General features: G+C 23.7%; 1 protein-coding gene across 1 annotated transcript in view; it reads right to left on the bottom strand.

Annotated features, from left to right (window-relative positions):
- Positions 1-13741, bottom strand: part of LOC129615725 (electron transfer flavoprotein beta subunit lysine methyltransferase-like) — a 77104-nt gene that overhangs the window by 40042 nt on the left and 23321 nt on the right. The gene's annotated exons all lie outside the window — the stretch shown is intronic.

Here is a 13741-nt window from a genome sequence, read left to right as displayed (position 1 = left end):
CTATCATCATCAGTTCATATAAAATTTGTAATGCTTTATGTTGTATAGTTAGAGGAATTATGATTTAAATATAGAAAATTTTATAGGAAGAAACTGTTTTGGTTAATGGTTTCCATACATTATAAATTATGGTATAATTGAGATTATTTGTAATTTTAGTAATATAAAACTGGTGAGTTAGAAAATTTGTTAACACAAAATGTATATACGAAAGCATTCACTGTGACTAGAAATTTTTAAAATTATTTGTAAATTTACATTGATTATTAAATTAAAATGATAACAATTTTTGTCATTTCTGATCACCGGGTTAATAATCCTGCATTAATGTAAAATTCTTAAAATAAATGAAATAATTATAAAATATTCTTATATCATTTTCATTTGAACACCTAAACTTGAAAAATAATTTTCATAAATAATTTTATGTCTAATATTTTTATAAGTACCTATATTGTTATTAATAAACAATTCTGCTTATGCACTTAGGTAAGGAAGTGTTGAGTTGTTAATTACAGTACATAACATTACATTACTATAGCCCAATACGCTCAACTCAGTTTAAAAAGCGAATATTCCTATATTGCATACAGATTAAGGCATGACGCAACTACAATTTTAGGTTTGTTTGGTAAAATCAATGTTATTTGCATTCAATTTTCGAATTATTTTTCTCTAGTTAGAGATGGGAAAATTGTTATCAATTCAGACCAACATCAATATTTTCTAAATAATTATTTTTTCGGCAATTATTCTTTTAAAATGTGTACGCATTAAAATCAGTTCATGTTTATAGATAATTGCAGCATGATAATAACTATCATAACAATTATTTGTAATTTTAAATTTTTATTTTCAAAATAAACAATAATAAAATTCATAAGTATGTATTTATTTTTTTACAAGAAATTTTCTCTCTCTCCTCTCTCAATTATCAATTTATTGAAAAAACCAGTTCTACGTTAAAGATGAAATACAAATAAGTATAGATTAAATTTTATTATTTAAAAAAAAAAAATTAATTAATTCTGCTTATTATTTTTATACTGTTTTTTTCAATTTCATAATAAAATTTTTTTTTCTTATTTCTTAAAAAAATATAAGACAACAAAACAATTTAATTAAATTCATTTAAATAAAATAATAATAATAAGTACAGACATAAATCGGGGGGAAAAAAAATCAGAAAATAAAACAAAATTAATATTTTCCCGCGAATATTAAAAGTTGTGTTGACAGTAAAAGGTCAATAAAATATTAGGGAACATTTTACAGAGGTTAAAATAATATAAAAAATTCGTATAAAAGTATGTACAAATGTATAATATGTAATTAAATTTATATTGTTTTGTATGGAAATTTTTGCTGATCTTTAAAAAAATAATAAATAACAAATTTGTATAGTAAAAATTTTGCAAACGTTGTAAAACGTATATTTTTTGTTTTTATTTATTTTGGTTATTTTTATTTTTACAACTGTTTTATTAGCAATATGAGTACATAAATTAATATATTTTAATAATAATTATTTATATATAAATATGAACGTGTGAATGTGCTGATAATATTATTATAATTTTTGATAATTAATTTTGTGTGAACAAAACGGTGAAAATTTGCAAAAAAAAAAATTGGGAGAAACAAAATACCCGACATTAAATTCGGGAATATTATTTCATTTTACAATTATTATGTAGCCAAATATAAATTCAAATATATTAATTGAACACATAATTATAAATCCAATAAATTATCACGATATTTTATTGTGATATTTCTCTAAACGTTTTGTATACAAACGTTTTAATTTTTCCCCCCAAAAAATATATCAAAAAAAATTTTTATTTGGGTTCAAGTTAGGTTATACAGGGATAAATTCAAAGGTTATTGGACACACATAAAAAACAAAAAACAAACAAAAATGAAATTGTTCAATGAAATTTGATCGAATAATTTGTAAACTTATTTGTAAATGCATTTGATATGTACGTGCACAAATTCACACACATATTGTTATTATTATTGCTAATTTATTAATTAAATGTTAATGCACTTTTAAAAAATTATTTGACATTTATATTAGTAAGTGTTTGTTTATTTATTTTATTAATTTTTATTTTATTATTATTTGCAATTATTTTTTTTTATTGTTTTGTTTAATATATTAAATAGAATTTTGTGTGAGAAAATAATGTGACTTTAAACGTTTAATCGAGCCGCCACTTTATACAGTAAATGCTATAAAATTTCAAAATTTTTGAAAAGTTATGAACCTTCATTATATACGGTTTAATTTTCTTATAGGTAGAGTACATGCAGGTATTGTAGTATGTAGGTTTTGTAGTTTGATGAACTTTTTAATTTTGTTTTTAAAATTTTATGTTATATTTTATAATTAAAATATAAAGTAATTATAACATGTGATAATATGATTGAATTATTTATAATACATATTTTTGTATATACATACTAATTTATGTTTGTAGGAGTAAAAATTCACGTATACGATCGTATGTACGTATCTTGTACATTAATATAGCTGACCTTACAAGAAAAGGAAGTTTATCGAATTTTGATCTTTTTTATTTTGAAATGGCACTCTTTAAAAATCACATGTAAATAACAAGTTTATAGTAAATGTCATGAAAATTATAAAAAATAATAATAAATTGCGTTCTACAATTTGCAACATATTGTATACTGTTATAAACATAATAAGTATTTGTGTATGTACATATTATATATAACAACTTGTCGATTAGAACATTGAACTGGTTTTGAGTTCATTTCGTTTTGATGTGCCTTTAAAACACATTAAAAATTATTATGAATAATTTTGAAAAAAAAAAAAATATATTATTGAACTTTGTATGGCAAAAATGATAATTTCTGATTAATATTGGTAATATGCGTGCAATTATAAAAAAAAAATGAGTAGGTGACAGAAAAAAAAAAATAAAATCATATTTATAAAAATGTGACTCCCTCGTTAACAAATCATAATATTACTAATTGTAAGGTTAATTTAAAAGAAAACGAACAACAATGAGAAGAACAGAAAAAAAAAGTAGATCCCCTGTGGTTTTGGGTATTTTCAAAATAAAGACTAAATTAAATTTTAAATCTTTCTAAAGGATTTTTATTTTATAATTTTTTTTTTAAAATACGTAGCACGTATGGTTTTTTAATTCGTATTTCATTCATTTTTCCCAGTATTGTAATAGTTTTTTTCATTTATAACCACAAAAAAAAATTTTTTTGAATTTCTGGAATTTTATATTTTTAATGGAATACTTAATAGTAGAATGATTTAATAACACAAGTTTAACAACAGTTATATGGTAGTTATATACAAACATATGTATGTACATACATATATTACTTAACAATCAAGAAATGCTAAAATTGAAATAAAACTAAGCGAAAACTTTCGACGTAGGTATAACACTTTTGTAAGTAAAGCAGTCTTAACTACTCCTGGAATAGAGGAATCATCGCATGTATAAAATATAATTGTTATGTATGATATATAACAGTATAACATGGTGTAATTTATATTATATTATTTGACTCGGAAGATATTCAGATACACATACATAATGTATACATACCCCATCAACATACATATTATATTATAAACAGTTGTATAACATTTAAATATTTTTCCAGCAAAACCAATTTTTTAATATACAAATATATGTACGTACATATGTAATTTGTATTTTACTTACGAAATTGTTATACACCCTTATATAACAATTTCAAAATTGAAATATCAAATATAAATAAATTTTCTTATCACATTAATTTACTTTCATATTATTTTCAAAACGGTTATCTAATTTTAGAATTCTATAGGTTTACAATTAAGGCGCCATAATATAATAAGCGCCATTTTATTTTTATTTTAAATTGTGAAATCCTTTTGAAAATATTTTCCTATTTTTAAAAGAATTATTTGAAGTTAAAATTTAAAATATTTATCGCGGGTAATTCCAGTTTTTTGTTTTTTCAAATTATTGTATGTATAAGCAAAGGGTTGCATTAAAATGATAATGCAATTTTTATAATAACCACAATACTTAACTTTTAATTGGATGTTATTTGTTTACAAAATTTTTATAATACAGTTATTTTTGCCACGTTAAGTGTGATTAAAATATGGTTAATAATTTTATAATCAGTAAAATTAATTTTATTATTTTAATAATGGGAAATTTTAAAAATTTCGAAACAGATAATTAAAATAATAACCGTTATTTATTATTGATATATAACTAGTTTTCAATATCTTTATGAAATTTTGATCCAAGTTATAAAATATTAATATTATAGTATACAGACTTATATTTAGTAGTTCAATAAAAAATAAAGAAAGGCTATTAGGTCAAAAAACCCCTTGATATTTTTGTACACAAATATTTTGACAGTATTTCGCTTTGAATTTCGATCAAATGTCATACAAAAAAAAAAAAACAAAAAACGACTTCAAGGTTTTACATTTTTAAGCAAAATTGTGAAATTGATAAACGCCTCTATATAATTTATATATAAGGTTTAAAAAACTGTCACAAATTATCTATTAGATACATGCATACATACCATATGTTTATGTATATTATGTAAAATAATTTTTTTTTTGTTCTGCGCATGTATTTTGACATTAATAATTATCATAAATTTGTATTCCTATTGCGCACAAAAGCTTTCTTCGCGGAATTAACCGCGATTGTCTCATTTAATCAGTCTTTTTTTTTTCAAAACTGTGCTCTTTTTTATTACCATTTAAGGGGAATTTCTAAATGAAAAAGTTAAAATGAGAGAATTACCCATAGATAAGTTTGAGAATTGAGAAATTAATTTATTTTTTTTCTTAAATGTTATCTTTGTGTTAGTTTAAAATAAATATGGTGGCTTTATTTACTGAATATGGCAATAATTAACATTCTTTGAAAACAAGATAACTCGTTGTGAAATAAAAGTTTGAAAACAATAATTGACAGCCAGATGATTGTTAAACGTTTAAATTTTAAATCTTCAGTTATTAAATGGGTAAATACCTAAGTTTTTGTTTTTTTTGGATCTCTCATGAAATACATAGGAAGTATACACAACTGTATGCCTCTGTGTATTTCAAATACTTCAAGAAGTAGAAAAGTCATTTATTTCAGTGTTTACATAATTTAGTTTTCATACATTTGTTTTTTTAAGTATGACTTTGCAGAAAAATAATGTAGAATCAAAAGACTCTAATTAATATGATATTTACATAGGTACATACATATATGTGAACATATACTTTAATATAAGATGAATTAATTTATGGGGAAATCCAAAATTATAATAAAAAATTTTCATTAAATTTTTAAATAATTTATAAAATTTCCACTAAAATTGGAAAATTTATTTAACATAATGTGAATGTGTATGCATATATTGCAGACTTTAGGTTGCATATAGTAGTATATTTATAGAAAAATTATGTAAAACGGAATTTAATAATAGAACTTATAACATAGGAGACCGCAATTAAGATAAAAATGCAAAATTATTGGGCAATTTAGTGAAAATGTATATAAATATATGTACATACATACATACACATATTCAAATGCAAAACAGTTCCGACAAATAGCAAAAAATGTGAATGCGCATTGTTCATCAGGATAATACTTTGACTATATTGAAAGAGACTCTCAATAATTTTGTAATTTGATAGTTTGATAAGATTTTAATCCGCTCTCATTTGGATGTTATACTACTTAACATTAGCTAACCAGAGTTTTGCCAAAGAAGAATTTGATGATGGTAAGAATGCTATTAAGATGTAAAAATATGCGTATTTGTTAATCAAGATTCTAAAAGATGATAGTGTAACTGTTCTTGCAACCAAAAACCAGTCAGTGTTTATTATTTTAATGATAGTTTCTATCTCCAACAGAAATTTTATTTGCTTTATTTACTTTCTATTCTGAAACTTCAAAAATTGTACATGCAAATTATGTATGTATGTATATAAGTACAACTAACATAAAAAAAATTTCTGGTATACAATCAAACATTGAAAAATTCCTCAAAAAAATCAAAATTACAAATAAAATGGAAAACTACGACAGCAATATAAAATGTTTGACAATATTTCCGATTCCGATAATATGTTTATTGCTACACAAACATATTTACATTATGTATGTACACATAAAATGTATAACATAATACAAATATTTATTCGGAATTCACAATATTCTTGTTATGTTCATAATCGTGTTCGTTTTTTTTTAAGTTCATTTCTAGGGAATACCTTCTATTATCAGTTGACATAATTATATATACATACATATGTATATGTGGCTATGACATAAAATTTTTATTATGTTTTTGAATTAATGTTTTTATTTCATTTGGAACGCGTTCTACAAATTCCCTGGAATAGAAAGTAAAAAATAAATAATAAAATGAACATCTTATCAAATATTAATTTAATTAACAATTGATAAGAGTTTAGAATATAATTTATAAAGGGTGTTTTGAATAGAGGCACTTTTCAATGAAAGACTTTACATGAAATACAAATCAATGTTTGTTTGAACTCTGAATACGTTTTGATACGAATAATTTTGTTCAGCATATCAGCTTTGTGGTCAGTCATTATACAGTTCAATTTTAAACGATTTTTTCAACAAACTGGCCAGTCTGGAAATTCATGCAATTTAATATTGCTCAAGAATTTTATGGCCCTGTGTAGAATCTTCTGTGTACGTTTGGAAATCACATACGATTGGTGCCTTTAGAGTTTAGGAGACATTTTCCACGTTATCATTGATGTACGATTCCTAAGAGTATACCCCTATATTATACATTTAGAGAGCAATAGTAAAATATTACATTTCGAATAAAGCTTCTTTATTCAATTTATCTTATCTGCGTTTTATTTATAATTTAAAATTTTATGACTCTACAAAAGCACCCTATATATGTGTACTTTGTATAACTGCTATTTGTTTTTATTTTAGTATTGCCAATTATATGTCAATTTTAATAATTGATAAACATTATTTTAATAATAATTATTATAATAAATATAATGTTGAATTTCACAATAATATTAGAGAATTGTGGAATCAATATGCGTTTAATTTTTTTTTATTACAAAGAACATAATTAAAATTACGTGAAAAAAAAATTTTGCATACGATCTTTAACGGGAAAAAAACAAAGGGATTTCTTTATAACCCTTGATTGTACGTGTATTTAATATGTTGACAATATTAAAATAATTTTTGATATATTTTTGGAAAATTTAGAGGTGAAAGACTTGATCATTTGTTATAAAAAATACAATATACATTCTGATTGTTATTAGAGGTTATGTCAAGTTAAATGACTTCTATAATTTCTGCATTAAGCAATGTACATATATGTATATATCAGTACATAAATTAAGACGGAAAACTTCATCAGACGCAATATTAATTGAACGCTCTTGTTATTTATTTCAATAGCGACAGATAAGGTTGGTGACAGAAAAAAAAAATTAAAATGAATAAATAGGTTTTTTTTATATTGCATATTGTATGTATGTCACATCAAACCTACTGAAATAGAATATTTGTAAATAAATAAATTAACAATATTTGACGTATATTGTCTTCTGTATATAAAGTGCTGAAAATTTTATTATTGTTTTAATTTTAATATAAAAAATTGATTCTAAGTGAAAACATTTATGCAATAGATACATATGTACATATATTGCGTGCCTAAAATATAAAAATTTTATTTGCACATTGTGTATGAACGACTTCGGACATTTGCGTTAAATGTGTATAAAATATATGAATTTTACTAAAAGTGGCATTCAGTTTAAAATGGCTCTGCTCAAAGCATTTGTTTTTAACACGCTAAAATTCATAATACATATTCGACAACTTTGAACGTTGTATAATAGAAGACTACAAAAAAATAGTAACCATCATATGGGCTATATAAATTTAAATATCAGGATCAGGGTACTACAAAATAATGGGAGAAGAGAACCTCTGCAAATAAGAGTTAATCTCAGCTCTGCTGTTCAACTTGATTCGTGGCGAAGTAATGCGCAATGCAACACTCATTCCGAAATGTATATAATGATCCTGTCTGAGCCATATAGAAGACTTAGAGACTCACAAACATGCAGATATGCACGGTAAACTTAACGTCCTACAAAGAAAGGCAACAGAGACCGGGATCCAAATCAATGCCAGAATGACGAAATCGTTTTGCATGAGCTCAACAAATGCAGCTTCGATCAACATCAATGCTATGTAATATAAGACCTGAAGCAATTCAATCACCATAACGACATCACATTAATATCGAGAGACGGTAGGGCAGACCTGATATACGTCAAATGCTCGAGGGAGATTGAAACTGGGCGAAGAGTAAAAAATAAGAAAAAGAAATTAAAATGGCGCCAGTATTGAAAATATTTTTATTTCAATAGTTATTTTTTATTCACATGTACAATTCTCATTGCAATTAAAAATGTTTTTACTTAAAATATAAAGTTTAATAACTTTTTCAGTTACAATATAAATAATTTTAATTGTAGATGCCTATACATACATTGCCATAGAAGGTCGCATAGCAAATATAATTGTGTGTGTATGTAAACAAACAAGAAAGAAATGTAACAAAAAATATGGATTCTGTTTTGTTTTTTTTTTTCATAGGTGAAGTTCAAGATGAAGTTCAGCGCACCCAACATAAATATTTATCTTTTAAATGACCTTCCAAAACATTTGTATATTAAAAATGTTAAAACACAATCAAAAACAAACATTTCAATGTCATGCAAATATCTTTAGAGACTCGTACGTATATAGACTTAAATTTTGACTTAGCATTTACGAGATAAATTGCATATATATTTTAAAATAGGTTTATTTGAATAAGCCTAAAATAAAAAGTAAATATTTTAATTAAAAATATTGAACTGTCTGAAAAATTATAATGAAATCTAAATAAAAATATTTTAAAAGTTAAATTTAGAAATTTTTATTTTATCAATAATCAAACGTAATATTCTTTATCAGAAATTTGACAGGCGTCTACTTAAAATTTCACTCAATGTAAAGTAATTATACCGTATATATGTGAATATGTTGTACGTATATCGCATAAGTGAATATAGCAATTTATTCACTTAAATAAATTTAATATCTAAAATTAAAATTATTCTTTGTAGATAAGAAAATTAAGTACTTATAATATGATTGTGTTAAAAATACTACAAGATCTACATACATACATATAATAGGTTTGTACATAATTAATTAACTTCTTATAATAATCTTATTAATATCATGGGCATATATGGCGACCTTGTGGCACGTTTTAAGTAGGTTATATACTAAATTAGTATGTATGCTTGTAATAGATAGTACGTAATACGTATTGAGTAGTGCGTGAGTTATTTTCAACTAAATTTTATATATATATATATATATATATATATATATATAAATATGTGTAATTTCTACTACACTCTATTTGTATTCACATATATGTATGAGTGCGAACAAGAAATTTGAGATTATTATACTTTATAAATAATTGACAATGACAAAACGGGCACGTCATGTTCTTAGATACGATCTGTTTAAGTACATACATGAGCACTTCATTATTCTCATTTGTTACATTACAACTATAAATAAATATTAATCCCGATGACATTTCGAAAAATAATTTTTTCAAAATAATAAGTGTGCCTATAATAATTTGTTAATTATTACAACTTGCTGATAAATACTAAATAAAAATAAAAAAAAAAACTTTTTATTGCTATAAAATGTATTTGGTAATAAGTATACACGTAGATATAGGAGCGAAATCGGGAGAAGTTTTAGAGGAAAACTTATTGTAAATTGAAAGGAAAAATTAAATAATCAACTACAGACTAGATACATAACAGTACAATTTTTGAACGTTTAGGTACAAAAAGCTGTTATGGCATCAAGTTGAGAAACATTGGAATAGCTGTCAAGTAATTAAAACAATCATCTTCTTAGTCGGAAATTTAGTTTTCAAACTCATCAAAAAGCCTTACAACTCAATACAGTCTCCTCTTTTTCGATTTTTATTCTTTCTGATAGAAAATTATGTGCTTTAAACATAATTGTAGATTACGTTATTATGTTGTAAACAAACATATGAGTATATGTATGAAAACATAATACAACATTGTATTCAAACAATTTTGAGCAAAGTAAAACCTCATAATATTATCAAAATATTTGATTTCTTGTTAAATATTTGACATATTTACATACTTTAAAGTTTATTTTGATCATATATACTGTGTTAAATGTGATGTTATTGTACAAAAAATTCCATTAAAAAAAAGTCAAAATTTTTCCATACCATATTTTCTAAGTACATAATTTATAAAAACAGGGAAATATATGTATGTATGTACATGTGTAAGTTATGTTCATAACAAAAATAATTTTTTAGAAACAAACAAATTAAAATAAATGTTTTTAACAAAATAATAAGAATAATTGTATGTGAAAAGTTCCCAAGCTTGTTGTTTTCCCTAAATTTATTATCAAAATTGAATTGAAGCTGACGATTTACTAGAATTTAATTTTTTTACGAGATAAGCATTAAAGGTCGACATTATTATGAATTATATACTCTTCCTTTACATGTATAAAAGAAATTTTTTAATTTCTTATTATTAATGACACTAAATAGATTTAAATAATTAATAGTACGAGCAGATCGTGTCAAAATTAAGTAAATTAAATAAAGATAATTACAATATTTACACGAGGTATAAAATATGCAAAAGAAAAAAGAAATAAAATAAGAACAAGAAAGTGCCAAATTGGCGTTTTCCAAAAAATCACATTTTTATTGAAAATTTAAACACAAAACTGATAATAAACTCAAGTAGAAGGCAGACAGAAGTTCAAACAATTAAGTAAAATTATTAATTTATTGACTAAAAATGTAGCTTTTATGACCTACAAATTTTTGCTACAGAACAATTTTTACAAAAACATGGCTTCTTTTTTAAAATTATTTTTTATTATCTAAGTATACTTTGTTATCAGCAAAAGGCTCTTTCTCAGAATGTCATTTGCACACGATTTGCAAAAGTTCTTAAATTTTAATGCTTTTTGACGGTATGTCAATCAGTTCCAGTTTCTGTTGCTAACGCACGTGATTGTCATTTTTTGTTTTGTTTTGCATTTATTCATGCTTTATTGCATTACCTTTAACTGTTTGTTAAAATTGACTGATTTCAATGAAGCAAACAAAAACAGGTAAGAAGAAAGGTTTCTACTTATAAATTATTAAACATCAAGTGACAAGAGTTGCTTTATTTGCATAAGACTGTCAAATTAATGATTTTCTGGGTGTTCTTCATGTTAGTTGAACAAACCAGCTTACATTCTTTTAGCGAAGCCAACAACAATCTAAAAGAAACTAAAAAGTTAGACGGCCTGAAATATTCCAGAAAATTATATTTTCTGTTTAATATTCCAAAATATGTCGAAAACAAATGTGAATAGTATTATTAAATATTAGTATAAATTATCTGTAAAAAAGCTTAATGGGGGATCATTATAAGCGCATCCATTACATTATAATTATTATATTGAATGGTTTATAATTACCATAAATATTATGATGAAATTGCACAAGATTTCGATGTCACTTTGGTAAATAAAAGATCAAAAAAATATTGTTGTTTATAAAATAATGAAAAATTGATTAATAAATTCACCATAGATCAGAGGTTTTTAACCTTTTATTTATAGATCAATTCATTTACGATTTTATTTTGATATAAGTATTTTGATATTTTGATAATAACCATACATAAAAATAAGTTCAATACCATTTGTATTTTGTTGATGAGGGTTAAATTAAGAAAAAAAAATATTTTATTTTTTATTAAATAATTTATTTTCGAATTTAATTACCAATATAATTATTATATTAATTATAATAATATTTTGCAAAAAAATTTATTAATTTATTTCAGACCAAATCATTTGGAAAGTGAAAAATTTTAAACCTCTGAAATAGAACAACTGTCAACATATTAAGTTGTTTAATAATATTAATATTATTAGGGATTAATTTTAATAATGTAAATAGTTAGTTATAGTTGAATCAGATAAAAATAAATAGATAAGAATTTGCAATTCATTAAATAAATAAATAAAAAATATTTATAAGAGTTTTGGTTTTCTACTTTTTGTTTTATTAATTCATTGCCGGTCAAGGATTTATTTGAATCGAAAGGGAAATTAATAAATATTTTTGCCAAATAATATTCAGATCTCTATCAACTCTTCACCTTTACCTTGACTATTCCCTAATGCTTTAATCCCTAATAACTCCTCACCGTCACCTTTTCTTTCCTAATAAAATAGTGCCGATTAGTGGTAAATAGTGGCTGAGAGTCGCATTTCGTGCGTTTAAACGGTGATTGTTTTTGTTCTTTTGTAAAATGTTAGTTTGCCCTATAGACGATGCTGATGATATACATTTATCTAAAACTAAGGCAATGAAAAATTACACACATACACTGTATTTCCTGATTCGGCAGAATTGTACATTATTTACAAATCGCAAAGCACATTATTCGAATTTTTAATTGCAAATTCATATCTGAAAGTGGCCCTGAACTCAAATTTTCATACACAATAAATTTTTTAATTCAACGAATCTGACAAAGATGTTGGCCATTCAAAGTCATCAAAGAACAATTACTATTCAGAGGCTCTTCCAAATACAAATATTTAAAAATTATACTATCCATGTAAGCCGATGTAAAAATATCACTCTATTTTTAATACAAATTGTGAGCGGAGTAATTTTAAATGAACACCCTATATACATATTAGAAATACAACACGTGTCATTATTATAAAAATAAATATTGTAAAAGAATTTTATTACATAAATCCACAAATTTATAACATAACGCAGTAAACTTAAATCTTCATTAAGTTCCTGAAGTCCATAAATATTACATATCACTTGATAAGGAAATTTTTAATAATAAAAATATTACTTAATTTTAATTATAATATTATTAAAGTCATTCACGTTTTAAAAGTGCTAGAACGGATTAATAAAGCAAAAAGAGAAAAGTTCAACTAATTTACATATATCGTTTTTAAAGTTTAAAATTAGAAATTGAGTTCAAAGTTTATGCAATGGTTGCTCATCAGACGAACACTATTTCCATTCACTAAAATAATTCAAAACCTATTGTTGCACTTTGATATTGAAAACAAACGCAATGAAATTAACAAAATAAATTATAATACATTTAATTTTACAATAAAATTAATTTTTAATTAAATTAAATATTCTAAATTAAAATTTTCGATGAAAAATCAATTAGAATTTCGGAATACTGCAATTATTTTTATGAGGACCAACAATTTGTATGACTATGATTTTGTATGCAGAGTATGAGTATGAAATTAAAATTGGTTTTAGTACGAACTTATTTAAATATTTATTAAGTACAAATGTGTAATTATTTTTTTTTATTATAGTGAGACACCTAATTAAAAGAGGATTTCTTAAAATTTCTTTCCTTTGTAAAAATTTTAAAATACTCAGCTGTCACGAAAAATCCGTTTTTACAAAAGAAGCCTTGATTAATTAAGATTTAGAATGAAAAAATGATTTCATATTTATTCGTATTTAAAATATTGCCAAG

The sequence above is a fragment of the Condylostylus longicornis genome, unplaced genomic scaffold (genome assembly GCF_029603195.1).
Source record: "Condylostylus longicornis isolate FDR11 unplaced genomic scaffold, ASM2960319v2 ptg000145l, whole genome shotgun sequence".
NCBI classification, from domain to species: Eukaryota; Metazoa; Arthropoda; class Insecta; order Diptera; family Dolichopodidae; genus Condylostylus; species Condylostylus longicornis.
This window is presented reverse-complemented; position numbering and strand designations above follow the sequence as displayed.